Source organism: Cryptomeria japonica, chromosome 10 (assembly GCF_030272615.1).
Source record: "Cryptomeria japonica chromosome 10, Sugi_1.0, whole genome shotgun sequence".
Classification (NCBI taxonomy): Eukaryota; Viridiplantae; Streptophyta; class Pinopsida; order Cupressales; family Cupressaceae; genus Cryptomeria; species Cryptomeria japonica.
Window position 1 is genome coordinate 390056055 of NC_081414.1, and position 17438 is coordinate 390073492.

The following is a 17438-nucleotide window of genomic DNA, read 5'->3' on the forward strand; positions in this document are numbered from 1 at the left end:
AAGTGCAAAGTAAAGATGTATTATTGGAGCATGTATCTACTAAGGAGTAGCTAGCAGATATCTTTACTAAACCTCTGCCTCATACTACTTTTGAGTATCTTAGAAGTTAGTTAGGCGTTGTGCCCCTACATGAGGTTAATTGAGTAGATGTGGAAGACACCCGTCTCAAAGCTAATTAAAGAATCTTGAAGCAAGATTGGTGTAGAGTGGAGTTATTCCACAGGGGGAGCATCAAGTTGTAGATTGTTGATGCAGAACAGTGAAGTGTGACACTGCATGTTTTACTTTCACTTTGGCATTGTTGTCAAAGGGGGAGAAAAACTATATGATTATGGAGAAGAATTGTATGATTTATAAAGAGAAGAACTATAGCCAGTTACCAGCTGAAGACATGTAGACTCAGTTGAAGGAGAGTACATGGTAAAATGTAATTAGGATTCCTATACCTATGTGTGTGCATTACTCTCAATCATCACAATCGAGTGTATTGATATTTGTATTACCGTCAATACCAAAGGGGGATATCATTGGTATTTTATTGAAGATTGTATTGATGAACTATTGTGTTGCCATTGATGTCAATTGTAACTGGTAATAATGTTGTTTTTATGTTGTTTTGCAACCGGTAGGTGAGCTAGTGAAGGAAACTGACATTACTTTAGAAGCAGTGAGATCAACCGGTAACCCTACCTGTTGATGCGCCAAACCCTAACTGATGGAGCTTGGTGAATCAAATGTATTGGTTTATGATCAAATGGTGAATGGTAATGATTATGCCACGTGTGCATGTTGTATGTGATAAGTTTCAAATGGTTTTTGGCATATAGAGATAACAGTTTTATCTTAGGAATGAGTGAGTACATTGCATGAAGAGGAAACTGCATGATGAGTTACAAGATTTGATGAAGTGTTGATCAAGGAGCGGTAGAGGTTGTCTTAAATGGTGTGCAATGATTGCTATGTAATCTAATGGTCATATTTGAACCGATTTGTTTTGTAATCTCTATGAGATCTTAGTTTTGTGATGTGTTACTGACCTATTGTTTGGCTTATAAGGAGTGTTGGCAATTTTGGTTAAGTGTCAATGTGATTGATTGTCGAACCAGAAGGTGTATCTGCAGTATGTGTGAAGGTAGATAGGAGCATGAAAAGGATCTAATCAAGTAGAGTAGTTCTATTTACCAGATCAACAAACCCCTATTGTTCTCTAACAACTACAACAGTCAAATCCCTTAACCGGGTAAGCTTTAATAGACTTAGTGCTATCTAAATCCTCTAACTAGGTGATCAATTATCTTGGATTTCAAATCCTCTATCGAGGTTACTCCTAAAAGGGTATTTCTTCTAACAGGGCAATATAGCCAATCCCTTAACCGAGTAGTCCCTAACAGGATTTGTTCTTAACAGGACTTTTTGTAAAGCTTTAACAGGCTTGGCTCCTAATAGGGTGAATTTCAAAAGAGTTTAGATACTTATGGGTATTCATCCCCACTGTGTTTTTTATGTGCTTTTACTATTGTTAGTAAAGTATTTTGATGTTTTGGTTAAATGGTTTGGGAGTTTCAGAGCTGTTATACTGTTATTTTGGTATGTCAGTCAACCGGTAAAACTATCAATGCTATTGAAGTTTGTAGTTCAGTGTTTGAACCAGTTAGTTCAGAGATTGACTTGAGAGATATTTTTAGAGGTTGGTGAAAGTTTAGTCAGCTTTCTATCTACTGATTCACCCCCCCTCTCAGTAGTTGTCTGGATCCTTATTGATTCATCATATCATCATCTCTCTCTCTCTCTCCCTTCTCTTAATTGCATTCTCACCCTCTCTCCCTTCTCTTTCTTTCCCCCTCTCTCTCTCCCTCTTTCTCTTTCCCCACTTCCTATTTGGCTCCTAGTTCTACATAACCCATACAGGTTATGCAAAACTAAGGCCAAAACTTCTAGTTCTGCATAACCCGTACAAGCTATGAGAAATTGTGAACGTTCACATTAGGTTTCCATAACCCGTACGGGTTATGGGAAAATCTTAATATATTTTAGTCCCAACGGCCTAAAAACCATCATTGCAAGTTGTTCGAAGGCCCCACTATTGTTACATATGATTTTCTGGGACAGTAGCAATTAGGTTTTCATTTATTTTTTGTCAATTTTGCTTTGAATCGATTGATTTTTCTCGTATATTGGATTGTTTTTTAAGTTATTTTATCATTGTTACTTTATATTATAACAAAATGATGATCATTTGTTGTTTTTTTGCTTTGATCATGATTGATTTGTCTTGTATTTTGGTTTTTTTAAAGTTATTTTATCATTTTTACTTTAGATTGTAACAAAATGATGATCATTTGTTATTTTTTTGCTATTTGATTGTGTATTGTCATCATGATGTTATGTGTAGGACAATGGGAAAGAACAAGAGAGGAACAAATGAACAAAGAGAGGTAGCAAAGGAAAGACAAAGGGAGCATATAAGGAGATTACGTGAAGGTACATCATCTAATGCACCTAATGAAAGTGATGAACATTCAACAATTGAAATTGATATGATGAATGCACCAAATCAAAATGATAAACATACACCAATTCAAATGCATATGATGAATGCACCTAATGAATGCAATGAACATACAACATTTGAAAATGATTCTGCGTTGCACATGTTAATGAAATTGAAGAAGATATACCATTTGAATTTGATTTGATCAATGCACATAATGCACCTAATGAAAATGAAGAGCATGCACCAATCTTAACACCTCTTATAATAATTTTTAGAAAACCAAATTTCCTAATAGACATTGATGAAAATATTGTGAAGCCAATGCATGAGAAAATTTCTGAAAGAACTTGTAGAAGAATGGCTAGAAGAATTTGGAATAACTATTTTGAAAACTTAAATCAAAGTGGAAGATGACAAATAGTTATTGAAATGATTAAAAATCTGAAATTTAGGGAGACAATGAAAAATTTGGGGTTAAGAACATCCAAAAATAATAGTGAAAGAACCATTGTGAGAAATATTTTTGATGCATACCAAGCCATTGGTTTGAAATCATGCACTAAAGATGCTAATGTTACTTGTCGTGTCCTCACATCAACCATAATGGGAAAGGAAATGAAGAAATATCATTTAATAAGCAAAATAAGCAAGTCATTAAGGATAAGTAGAACCACATTACACTATGCCTTAGAGAAGCGAGAGAAAATTGAGGATCCTAATAATAATTCTCTTTGGGCATTCTCGAGTATACTCCCATGCAAGGACAAGGTTGTTGTTGATGCACTAAGAATGTTAATTGAGAAATATTGGCATGACATCACAAGGATTTCACCCAACCAAAGAGATTTTGTTAGAAGGCGAATTGGAATTAGAAATTGTGAGCCACATCCAAAACACTATTTAGATATGACTCAAACACAATTTTATGAAAGGTTTCTTCAAAGATTTCCTCAGATTAAAATTAGTCAAATATTATTTGAGATGACAAAACCATTTTATGTTGAGATTAATCATGCACGTACTAAATGTTGTTTTAGGGTCCATGTTGAATTTTCCATGCATTATGATATTTATCGCTATATATGATGTACTTTGAACACTAACGATGTTTTGCAGGAATGTGGTCTACAAGCACCACCTAAGTCACCGAGAGAATTTATTTCAAGTATACTATTTAGACGAGATGACGGGTGCATTTACTATAAGATGATGTGTTTGAGAGTTTTTTGTCCTACATGTGGTGGTTTGCAATAGTTGCATAGATGCCTACATCTGGATAGCACACATGAAATTGGTAAGGAACTAGTTTCTATTGGAAAATACAAGTTAGTCACATATGGTGTTAAAGATGGAAAATAATTAAAGAGGTGCAAGTTAGTTAAAAGGGATATATGCAAAGCCGATTTTATGAAGATGTTTCAAGAGAAACTAGTGTATGAGTACATAGGTCACACACATAGAGCTAGGTGGTTAGATGAGCAATTCAAGCTGTGTAAGGACACTTTCCCCCTCGACACTATTGTCTTTGTCATTGATTTTGCTGAGAATTATACACTAAAGCCGCAAAATGAAGTACAATCTATGTATTACCACTCTACACAAGTTATAATTTTTGTATACATAGCATTCATACATGCACATGATAGCACCGAGGAGGATAGCAAGGTTATAAGAGAATATCACTTCTATATCAGTGATGATTGTGCTCATTCCTTAGAGTTTGTGCAAGGATGCTTTACAGTCTTCTATGATAGTTTAAGGGAAGGAGATATAAGATACAACCAACACTTAATATGGTCAGATAATTGCACCACACAATTCAATGATGCAAGGATATTCTACTGGTTGACTAGGATGCATGTGACAAGTGGTGTGCAACATTTTTGGAATTTCATTGAGGCAGGGCATGGAAAAGGAGAGCATGCGTGAAAAGATCTCTTACCAAAGAGGAATTGAAGTACGAAGGTGGTACAATGTTAATAGATGCAAAAACAATTGTGCAATGGTGTAACTCTATGATGGGACCAGGTAATGCAAGTAACTCTATGATTTATAGATATTTTTGGTAAATACATGAATATAACATTGAAAAATATCCATATTAATGTACACTTACAGGATCAAGTGACATGCTTTCATTTAGAAGTTCAAATGCAGCATCACTAGTTATTTATACTAGACAGGTTGCATGCTTTTCCTCTTCATGTATGCATTTTGTGTGGGATGAATGTGAATCAAACAAGTGGTTTGACCAATGGTCTTGTAGACCTTTCCAAACCCTAGATACATATCAACTTCCTAGAGCACTACAAATGAACCAGATTGAAGTATCAGTGGATTTTGACCGTGTACCAGACATAGTTGAACCAAGTAAAGGGTTGCAATTTGTTACTTGGGTAAAATCAATTTTAAGCTTAATTTATTAGTATTAACTTATGTTGATTTTGGTATTAACTTATATCCTTCTATTAAATTCAAGTCATGCATATGCAGTTATTGCGGATGAGAACAACGAAGAAGGAACAAATTACTTTTTGTGTCATTGTATTGAGGCCAAAAATTAATTGAATTCTACAGTGGTTGATAGAGAGGGTATTGAGTACCCAATAGGATCTGTTGTTATGATAGGGACATGTCTTAGAAGGTACTGTTGTTGTGTCGATTTGTATTGAGACCTCTTAAACTCATTTATTTATTAGTCATTGTATTCATTTTGGCATTAAAATATCCTTCTATAAAATGTAGGTACCCTATCAAAATTATAATGTCTGGTTGTTTGAGGACTTTGAGACACATAGACATAATCTTCATTACTCAAACCTTCTTGTTGTAACAAATATCCATTTGATTAAATATCGTTGTAGACCTCTTAACAAGGATTTGTGGAAAGTTTGTGAATCTGACCACGAGGCAATACTTGAGACACTAAGGGTTAGAGTTGATCCAGAAGGTTCACTTGATTGATTTTGGGCCATCTAGAAGAATAATTCTACAATATGGTAGAATAATTTTGACAATTTTATATATATCTTTTGTGAATCATTGTAACTTTTCTTTTTTGGATGTTCTCTACATGCATATGAGTTGTAATATGCATATGAGCAGTAATATGCATATGTAGATGTCGTGCTCTGTGAAGTGTACTTGTACCTGCAACCACAATGCACTCAATAAATCATTACAAGCAATGGTTAGAAAATTGAAACAATGGAAGACAAAACCATAGCTAATCGACTTATTGCCTCCTAGTAAATGTGAGTATAAATTTTGCTCTCAGATCTTAGTATGCAAATTCTAGTGACTTGACTACACTTAGATGGAGGATTTGAATGCTGAAAATGCATGATCTAGCAAGAATAGCATGATTAAGCTATATGAATGATTGATTATCCTAGCATGATTAAGCTAAGATTTAAGCTAAATTGAGCATGATAACATTGCTAAGAATGATAAACTATAAGCTAGATGCCTATAATAACAATGCAAATGATGAAATCAAATTGGGACCCTTATTGCTCCAAAATGAGGTCTATTTATAGGATTTTCCAAGGCTAGGGGTGAGTTGGCATGAATCAACGGTTGAGATTGATCTGAAGATATCAATGGTTAAATTGGAGGAAGTTGGCAAAGGGAGTTGGATTAAAGGGAACACTTAGTGACAAGTGTCGCAAAGGTTCTAGAAGATGTTGGATGAAAGGGGACAAGGTGGTAGGTAGAATGGGTTAGGTTTAGGAATGGTTAGGTTTAGGAGTGGTAGAAGTTAGGAGAATTTGAATTTAGAAATTCAAATATTAGGAAAATGACTAATTAATCTCAACAACTCATGAATTTGAATTGTATTAATTAATTAGGAGTTGGAAGAAATGAATTTGCGTGGGGGGAATTAATTAATTTGAATTAATTAATTAAAGGGGTGAAATGAAATGAACCTATTTAATAAATCCTTAGATTTATTAATAAGTAGATGAAAAGGGAAATTTAATCAAATTGCTTAGTGAATTCAATTAAATTGGGGAGGAGAGATTAATTAAATAATTGCTTATTTAATTAATTATCTTCAGACCATTTTTAGGTGTATACAATAGATACCAAATTTTGTATATAAAAACATCAATGAGTTGTAATGTGCATATCTAGATGCTAAATTTTGTATAAAAAAACAACAATGAGTTGTAATGTGCATATCTAGATGCTAAATTTTGTATAAAAAAACAACGAGTTGCAATTTGCATATTTAGATGCAAAATTTTATATATATAAATAGTAATGAGCTTGATCATTTATATTAGATGCCAAATTTTATATATAAAAGTGTCCATGGGCTGATTTACAAATTTTGAGAGCCCAAATTTGTACCATTTGATTATAAATACATTTGTAATAAATTTGTGCCATTTGATTATAAATACATTTGAAGGATTTTTTATGTATTGAAGAATATTCAATAAGAAACTTATCATTTGCTGCACTTTTCTTATGATTCTCACGTGTAACAGCCTGATCAAAGGCTTAAATATTGTTGATTCCTCTTTCATTTGGCTGGAAAACTAGTTGGGAATGATTCACTGATGAGTTATCTTCCATTTGCAATTTGTTTCACTTGATTTGGTTGTATATTGAGGAAGTTCTAATATTTTTTGTCAAAACTGTTATAACCCTATCCTAGGGTAAACAATGAACAAGAAAATGTAATAAATTTTATATTTATGGTCTAATAAGCCCACCAATGGGGACAACACAACCCTATAGGTTCGAACGGTTCATCCATAAGTGCCACGGTCTTCGAGTTACGCAACATCAAAGTTTGACCTTTTTCCACTATGAGCACTCAAGGGAAAGTTGTTAGGGTTTCAAGCAGATCCGAAGCAAATATGAACTAACAATTATATGCAGATTTAAATACAAAAGATAAAGAAATAAAACAAGACACAGATAACACAGAGATTTAACGTGGTTCACCCATAATGGGTTACATCCACCATACACAGTCGTCTAATCTTTCTTATTATCCAGTAAAAATAGTACATCAACCTTACAATGCCTTAAGCATCCCAGCCACTTATAATATGCGTTTTTAGGGCAACAAACAAAGTCGGCCTTTTTAAGGTTTTATTACAATGTCGGTTTTCATCAACAAAAAACGGCAAAAAAATCTCCCCGACGAGGATACGTGCTGAGTGTACAGTACTTTGCTGATCAGTCGCCACATTTCAAAAATCTCCCACTTGGAGACTGATCAGGCTCCACACCGAACAATCTCCCACTTGGAGACTGATACTACACAACACCACTGTACATGCAACATCCGCTGGATAAAACACTAGGACTTGACTGGTATAAATTCCATAATTATCAATCAAGAAGACCAATAGAAACTGATAAAGAAATCAGCTTCTCTTGTGGAACTGCCTTTGTGAACATATCGGCAGGATTCTCACTTGTGTGAATCTTCTCAAGCCGTAACTAACCCTCCTCCAAAACAGTCCGGATGAAGTGGTACCTGAGCTGAATGTGATTTGTCCTTGAATGAAAAGCAGAGTTCTTTGCAAGATGAATGGCACTCTGGCTATCAGTATACAATGGGCTATCCTCTTGTGTCTGACCCAATTCCTTCAAAAAACATTGCAACCAAATCATCTCTTTGCTGGCTTCTGTAGCAGCAACATACTCAGCTTCAGTGGTTGAAAGTGCAACAACCTTTTGCAGCCTAGAAATCCAACTGACTGCAGTTCCCCCTATAGTAAAAACATACCCTGTAGTACTCCTCCATGAATCAATATCACCCGCCATATCAGAGTCAACAAATCCACTTAAAGCAGCATTAGATCCTTTGAAACATAATGCCTTCGTAGTAGTTCCTTTCAAATACTGAAGAATCCATTTCACAGCATTCCAATGTTCCATACCCAGATTACTCATAAACCTGCTCACAACTCCCACTACATGTGCAATATCTGGCCTTGTGCATACCATTGCATACATCAGACTGCCAACAGCTGATGAATACAGGATGTTAGACATTTTATTAACCTCTTCCTGTGCCTTTGGGCACATCTCCTTAGTCAATTTGAAATGACTAGCCAAAGGTGTACTAACTGCTTTTGCATCCTGCATGTTAAATATTTTCAACACCTTCTTTATATACTCATTTTGGGACAAATTCAAGGTTCTAATTTTCCTGTCTCGTGTAATCCTCATACCAAGAATTTGCTTAGCTGGACCCAAATCCTTCATAGCAAATGACCTGGCTAATTTCTGTTTAAGATCATTTATATGTTGCATGTTAGACCCAGCAACAAGCATGTCATCAACAAAAAGCAACAGGATAATATAACTGCCATTATCAAATCTCTTAAAATATACACAATGATCAGAATGACATCTATGATAACCATGTTCAGCCATGAAACTATCAAATTTTAAATACCATTGTCAGGGTGCTTGCTTTAGGCCATACAGACTTTTCTTCAACCTGCACACCAAGTCTGTGGTTGCAACATGTAAATTTCCTCCTCCAAATCTCCATGGAGAAAAGCTATTTTGACATCTAACTGTTCAAGATGTAAATCATCTGTAGCCACAAGACTAAGTACAGTTCTAATTGAAGTCATTTTTACAACTAGAGAAATATTTCATCATAATCTATACCCTTTTTCTGTGCAAAACCTTTTACCACAAGTCTGGCCTTATATCTTTTCTGACCTCCTTCCTCCTCCTCCAGCCGATAAACCCATTTGTTAGGCAAGGCTCTTTTTTTTGCAGGTAAAGGGACTAAGTCCCAAGTCTTATTTTTCATCAAGGAGTCCATCTCCTCTTTCATGCCTAGCTGCCACTGTTGTTTGGCATCCACCTGCATTGCTTCTTCATATTCTTCTGGTTCACTAGAATCTGTTAATAAAATAGAATACAAAGAAGGAGAAAATCTTTCAGGGGGTCTACTTGTCCTTGTAGAACGTCTAACACTTGCAGGAGTTTGTGGGACAATCTGTTGTTGCTGAGCATCAGGTACCTGTGGCATTTCATTTTCAGGAATCTCATCCAACACCACATATTCTTGTTTGTCCTGTTCATGCTTCTTTTCCTGCATCTGTTCTTTATACATAACCTTCTCATTGAATATAACATCTCTACTTCTAATTATTTTCTTATTTTCAAAATCACATAACCGATAGCCATATTCATCTATCCCATATCCAATGAAGGTACATTTCTGAGATTTAGCATCAAGCTTGGTTCTGTTTTCTTTATCAACATGGACAAAAGCTTCACAACCAAAAGTTTTTAGAAAAGAATAATTTACCTTTTTACCAGTCCATGCCTCCTCTAGAATACCACCATCTAAAGGGGTTGAAGGTCCTCTATTTATCAAATAGACATCAGTATGTACAGCATCTGCCCAAAAATGTAAGGGCAATCTAGCATGCAATCTCATGCTCCTCGCACGTTCCATGATGGTCCTATTCATTCTCTCTGACACACCATTTTCCTGTGGAGTCCCTGGAACTGTCTTCTGCTTTCGAATCCCATTTAAGGAATAGTAATCTTCAAATGCTTTGCTGCAATACTCACCTCCATTATCCTATCTGAGACACTTCAACTTTTTTCCTGTCTCATTCTCAACCAAAGCTTTCCATTTCTTAAAAGTTTTAAAAACATCTGATTTTTGTTTTAGGAAATATACCCATGTTTTTCTGGTTGAGTCATCAATAAAAATAACATAATAACAAGAGCCACCAAGAGATGATACCTGAGCCGGTCCCCATACATCTGAATGTACAAGCTCTAACTTCTCACTCTTCTTCTCTTTCCCAACCTTGAGAAATCTGACTCTTTTCTGTTTACCATAAACACAGTTTTCACAGAACTCTAAATCAATCTTCTTTAGTCCTGGCAATAGATTTTTGGAGTGAAGGATTTTCATCCCTTTCTCACTCATGTGCCCAAGCCTATGGTGCCACATTATCGAATCTGTTCTTGCAACATTTATTATTGTTGTCACTGCAGTAACTTTATCTGTAGCAGCTAAGGTAGAGTAAGTGTTACCAGTACACAGATATAATGTGCCTACCTTCGCACCTTTAGCTACTACTAATGATCCTTTAGTGACCTTCCACATACTGTCTGAGAAGGTAACTATGCAACCTTCACTACCTAGTTGCCCTGCAGAAATTAAATTTCTTCTTAAATTAGGAACATGTCTTACCTCCTGCAGAAACCAGTCATTACCATTCTGTAACTTGATCTTTATCTTTCCTTTTCCAACAATTTGACAGGGCTCATCATCACCCAATATACCTGTCCAAAATCACCTTGAACATAATCTAGAAAATATTTTCTATGGGGTTTAGCATGAAATGAATCCCCATAATCTATTACCCAGGAATCATTAACATTATCCAAACATAAGATTAAAGCATCTTGTAAAGTATTACTTGCAATATTAGCTTCCTTACTGTCATTTTCATTTTTGTCTCTTTCTTTGTTTTTCCGAGACCAACAGTCTTTCTTTAGATGACCAGGCTTTCCGCAGTACCAGCAATCTTTCTTTCCTCTAGATTGAGAGCGTCCTTTCTTTGACTTCCCTCGTGACTTCTCATTCCCAGGGCCTTTTCCTCTTTCCTTTGATCTTCCTCTATTCTCCACATTCAAAACACTACCCGATGATGTTGGAGTCTCACCTGTGCTTTTCCTTCACATTTCCTTGCTTAGGATAACACCAACAATATCATCAAATACCAAAGTATTTTTACCAGAGACAGAGTTACTTACAGCCATAACCAAGCTATTCCAGCTTTCTGGCAAAGAACATAAAATCAAGAGAGCCCTAACCTCTTCTGCAAAGGTAATTTTTACCGAAGACAATTGACTGGTAATTGTATTAAATTCATTTAAGTGCTCCGCTACAGACCCTCCCTCGCTCATTTTCAAATTAAACAAACGCTTCATAAGAAATACCTTATTCAAAGCCGAGGGTTTCTCATACAACTTAGCCAATGTTGCCATCAAATCTGCAGTCGTTTTTGCTTCTGTTATATTGAATGCTATAGATGACGCAAGGCACAATCGAATGGATCCCAATGCCTTTCTATCTAAAATGTCCCACTCTTCATCTGATATTGTGGTCGGTTTCTTTGCCTTTCCTTCCAATGACCGCCACAAATCCTTTTGATACAGGTAATCCTCCATCTGCATTTTCCATAACTGATAATTCTGGCCATTAAACTTTTTGACCTTGAATTTGGAATCCTCCATTGCTCCCACTCAAATCTGAAAGTCCTGCCAATTACAGAAAACCTCGCTCTGATACCAATTGTTAGGGTTTCAAGCAGATCCGAAGCAAATATGAACTAACAATTATATGCAAATTTAAATACAAAAGATAAAGAAATAAAACAGGACACAGATAACATAGAGATTTAACGTGGTTCACCCAGAATGGGTTACGTCCACCATACACAGCCATCTAATCTTTCTTATTATCCAGTAAAAATAGTACATCAACCTTACAATGCCTTAAGCATCCTAGCCGCTTATAATATGCATTTTTAGGGCAACAAACAAAGTCAGCCTTTTTAAGGTTTTATTACAATGTCGGTTTTCATCAACAAAAAACGGCAAAAAAAATATTTCTCGAGGGCTGCCGCCCCCGAACCCCTGCCCGGGGCCCAACCCGGCCTAGGACCCCGGTGAGGATACGTGCTGAGTGTACAGTACTTTGTTGATCAGTCGCCACATTTCAACAAAAGCATCGCTATGAGGTGGCTCGGAACGATCGTACATCTTGGGGAGCGAGACAAGGGAACACTTAGCATAAACCCAACCACCCAGATGTGCTCGCACTAATAGTTCATTCCCATGATGAGTAGAACGAAAGATGCACTATTCTGCCACCTTTCACTAACGGTTTTTGATGTGACAGAAAAAATCTAACCACAAAAAAATGAAATCGAGTTTTCCGAAACCGAGAGAGGATTTTTTAGGCAGCAAAAACATGACCCCATAAGTTCAAAAAAATCATCCATAAGTGCCACGGTCTTCGAGTTACATGATGTCAAAGTTTGACCATTTTTTCCACTTTGAGTTCTCAAGGGAAAGCGTCGCTACGAGGTGGCTTCAAATGATTGGACATCTTGGGGAGTGAGACAAGGGAACACCTAGTGTAAACCCAGCCACTCGGATATGCTTGCATTGACATTTCATTCCCACTATGAGAAGAATGAAAGATGCACTATTTTGCCACCTCTCACTGACGGTTTTTGATGGTTTTTTATGAAAGAATAGATAATTGGTTTGATGTGATGTTAAAATGATTGTTTCAACTCTTATTTTATAGGCGATTTGGATGAATAGGTATGTCTCTTACCCTAAGGCTGACTTGTTATGAAATAAAATTTAAATGAAAACCTTACCTAAGTTGACTTGTCCTTAGATAAATTTCAAATCTGCTTTAGGCGATCAAATCTTGTCTTAATTAATTCTTGAAATGATAAAATTCGTTCCATAATATCAATTCCCAAAGTTATCTTGTTTGCTCTCAACTCCTGAAGTAATAAAACTTCACTCTCCTTGTTCAATACATGAAAAATTTGCTCTGAAGCATGAGTTTATGAAATAATAACTTCACTCCAATCTCTTCATGCACTAAGTTCACTCCTTATCTCAAACACATGAAGTAATAACATCACTTTAAATCATGATACGTGAAGTAGCAATTTTACTTTCAACTTTCAACTCATGAAGTTGTCATTTTGCTCTTAATTGTTTGAACTCAAAGTTCGCTCATATCACCTCAAAGTTGAAGTTCGCTCTTATCATCTCAAATTTGAAGTTTGCTCATTCTTCTTTGAACACGAAGTTAAAACCTCGCTTACTCCCCAATTCATGAAGGAACAATTTCGTTCCTCCTTAGCAACCCTTGAAGTGAATGATTTCACTCCTCTTAGGTCAAACATGAAGTAAACAATTTCATTTGAAGCTTGCAGATCTTAAAGTTATCGATTTCACTCATAAACACTGATTCATGAAGAAAGAAACTTCGCTCAACTCTTTTGATACCTGAAATATGCATTTCGCTCCTAGTTGTTTGAAGCCGAGGTTCACTCCTAAACTCTCACACTTGAAGTTCTCTCCAAAGGTGAAGTCATGAAGTAAAAATTTGAAATCCAAGTTAGACTAAGAGGTAAGGAAAATTATGAAAGAGGTAAATATTACTTCATTGCACATTCAAATGTTCAAACTCATGCAGCTTACTTTCATCAATCCTCAAAAGGACTCAAAGAAAATTCACTCAGTCAAAATATACAATATGAGCATTAGCAGTGTCGGTACTTGGGTATACACAATATGAGCAACCTAGTTATAAAGTATACACCATATGAGTTACATGTAATGAACAAATTGGATCACATTTCAAGACATATACACAATGAACAAGTTTGATCATATTTCAATAGCAAATAACTAAGTTTCATATATATCAAAATGAACAATAATCATGTACATATCAAAAAATGGTATAGATGCCAAATCAATAATAGTTACAAAAAAGTGGCATGTGCCATGTCTGTCAAAGTTGATATATACATATACAAATGTCGAATATATAAAAAAAGTGGTCCTTCAATGACCACAACTACAACAATATGTCTCTATCAGTATCTATGACTACGGCGGATCATCAAAATTGAGCCTCTTCGAAGCAGTACGTGGCTCTACAAGTGGCTGCACAAGGACAATTCAAGTGTTGAATCAAATATATTTTCTCAATATAACATCAAAATAACTAAATACTAAACTCTAAATTGTTTGAATTTGAAATTTTGGTTACCTCATCTTTGTCTTCTATAATTGGGTGAGGTTGAGGATCCGTGGGAAGTCCTGAAGGGGGTTGTAACTGGTAAAACAACATTAATACAATTTAATAACATATATGTCAAATAACACATAATAACTAAAAATGAGTAGACTAAGAAACTAAAGCATACTGGAGCCTCAAATGCATGTTCTATGGTCGTAGGAGACAAAGTCATAGATAAATCAGTTACGATCATTTCCTATATCCATGGTAAGTGATCCAAAATGACTTCTAATGAAATGGAATGGTAGAACATCAGTAGGATGTTTGGAAGGGGGTTGTAATAGGTTAAATACAATTATACAAGTTAATAACCCAAAGTTGTTGACAAACTAGATAGAACAAATATTTCTAACATATGTAGAACAAATGCACATGGAAGCCTCATATAGGTCTCCTATAACCTTAGGAGGCCTAGTCAAATCTGATGCAGCTATTACCATTTCTTGTATTAAAAATTATAGCATATGATATAGACATAAAAGGATTTAGTTATTTCGAACAAGCAAGAATGCAATCCAAAGTGAATATGAAGATATCACCTCTTCCCTCTGTTGAACCTCATCGACATCAGGTGCATTCATTAATTCTTTAAACCCCATATGTTTATGTATATAGAATAAATAAATTAAGTGCATTTATCAATATCTACATATACATGTTTAATCATAATACATTTCAACAAATGAATTTAAATTATACTGAATTGCCTTCTGTCGTTTGGGTGTCTAGGAGGATATCTTTTTTTTCCTCAAAGTGCTAGAGGATAGCTTTCTCACACGAGATGTCCTCGAGGCAGTTGGGGTAAACTAACAGAAAAAAATTAACATAAGGGAAAAGAGCATGCATTTAATATATAACCTAAGTCAAAAATATATAAATCTAAATGGTAACACATAGCTATCTAGGCCAAAGTCAATGGGCGAAAGCATGATATCATCAAGCTGGGACATCTTAGCCCCTGATAAGCTCTATAAAACACCAAGTAATGATACATATATATTAACAAAAGATATTTTGAAACCAAAGTATTATTATATTTTTAACAAATTTACAAATCTTTACCTCCGGTGGTGAAACTACTCGTGACCGTGGAGTCGACTGAAAAGTATGTGGTGTACTCCCATCAACTGTTACACCTACAATGAATTTTATTTATGTGTCACTTTAAATTATTCTAAAAATAAAAAATTATTTATGTTTATAAGATTTAGTCACTTAATTGATAACATGTCATAAATCGAATTAAACGCACCTATGTCAGATAGCGAGGGAACAACATACTCATCAGGTCATCGGTTAGGGCCACATCCTCTATAGTGGAAGCATGACATCTACTCCTACAACATGTACACGATTGAGATGTCGAGCCATCCTCATTCGCGTTAGTGTCTACACCAGAACATACACCCTGGCAGGTGGCACACATATGTTGAATGGGTTGGCCCATGCCAAATGATGCATGAGGTGACATTGATGAAGGAGGTATCATTGATGAAGGAGGTGTCGCTAATGAAGGAGGTTCCACAGGTGTTGGTACATCCTCTTCTTTGACCAATTGTGTGCCATGTTGAACAATGACATTAGTCAATGATGCAGCTATGTGAAGAGTCTGTAATTCCATAGACTCCTTCAAGGATATAGGGATAGTGACATGAACTATGGGTTTAGGATTTGTACACCTCCTATGTTGTGGTTGTACCACCCTATGGGCCCCAGGTCTATCCTGCGCAGAGCCTCTCCCTCTACCCTAAAATTGTCGGATGTCAAAGTAATTCAATTTCTCGTCGAGGATAAACTCACAATACAACTTTCTCAAAAAAATATAGAGTCACCTCCCAATTATTACAAGGTGGTTGGTCAAAGACCATATACCACCTATCCCAAAAAGCTTCTTTTAGCCTAGCATGAACACACCAATGTATAGGAAACTGAGTCGTATTTAGTTCTAGGTTGTTACTCATAATAGGATTTGTGAAAAAGCACATATGTCAGCTTTAAGTATGCCCTTTTTTTCACTTGATCATATGACAACCCATCCTCATAAAATGTTAGACATCTATCCCTCCATGAACTCCATTTTGTAACCTCCCTAGATACCTCATTTGCACTATTGGCTATTGTTTCTAGCATTGTGGTGAGGGTTGAGTGGTTCTCAAGACTAGAGGACCTCAACCTATTCACCAATATAGAAATTTGGGCACAATTTTGTGTAAGCTGATTGATGAGATCCTCATCCTCTTGTGTGGTATATACATGATCTAATAGAGGACATGGAGAGTTTTGGGGTAGTGGTGGTTGTTGAGGAGCGGCATTTTGAGGATTTTGTAGTTGTGGAGCAACGTCCTGAGGGTTTTCTTGTTGCTCATGTGCAATGTTTACAGGGTTTGCTTGTGTTGCTTGTGCGGGAGGAGGTCTTTGTTGTCTATTTTGTTTTTGGGGATTGCTTATAGAATCTGACATCAAATTAATAAAAACAATACTTAAATCAATTAAAAAACCCTACTTCAATTAAAATGCAAACAAAAATAATCAAAGAAATCAAATCTTACCTATTCGACGGGGTGTCATTGTTGAAAATTGCTCTTAATGCTGAAAAAATCCAAAATGATTCCAAACCCGTGTGGCTTCTGTGGTTTTTTGGCTTCCTTTTGCTACTATTCCATGGGTTTTTGCATTGAAAATGGCCAAACCCCAAGGGTTACCAAAAAATATACTGTTCCTCAAAACTCATATGGCTTTTGAGGAACTTTTGATTTTTTATTATAAAACATAATGCTCCTCAAAACCCATACGGTTGTACGGGTTTTGAGAAACTTTTGATTTTAAATTATAAAACATAATTTTCCTCAAAACCCATATGGGTTTTGAGGAAATTTTTTATTTTTTTAATTGTTTTTGGCTATTACCAAGCCTAGCACATTTTTGAATTTTCAGAACACACACGGGTTATGAAAAATTTCATTTTTTGTTTGCATTGGTCACTTTTCTATTCACCATCTTGGTGCACTTACCCATGACCCTAAGATAGAGTAATTAACTTAAGGGTTGAAATGGTTGATGAGACCTTGGAATCTTGACAATAACTAA

At 35.7% G+C, this 17438-nt stretch overlaps 1 long non-coding RNA gene across 1 annotated transcript in view; it reads right to left on the minus strand.

Annotated features, from left to right (window-relative positions):
- Positions 1-14119: 14119 nt before the first annotated feature.
- Positions 14120-17438, minus strand: part of LOC131859446 (uncharacterized) — a 92172-nt gene continuing 88853 nt past the window's right edge. The window contains exons 2-3 of the long non-coding RNA XR_009359147.1: positions 14322-14387; positions 14120-14215 (exon numbers count right to left, since the gene is read on the minus strand). This is a non-coding gene — a long non-coding RNA (uncharacterized LOC131859446). The remainder of the gene's footprint in view (positions 14216-14321; positions 14388-17438) is intronic.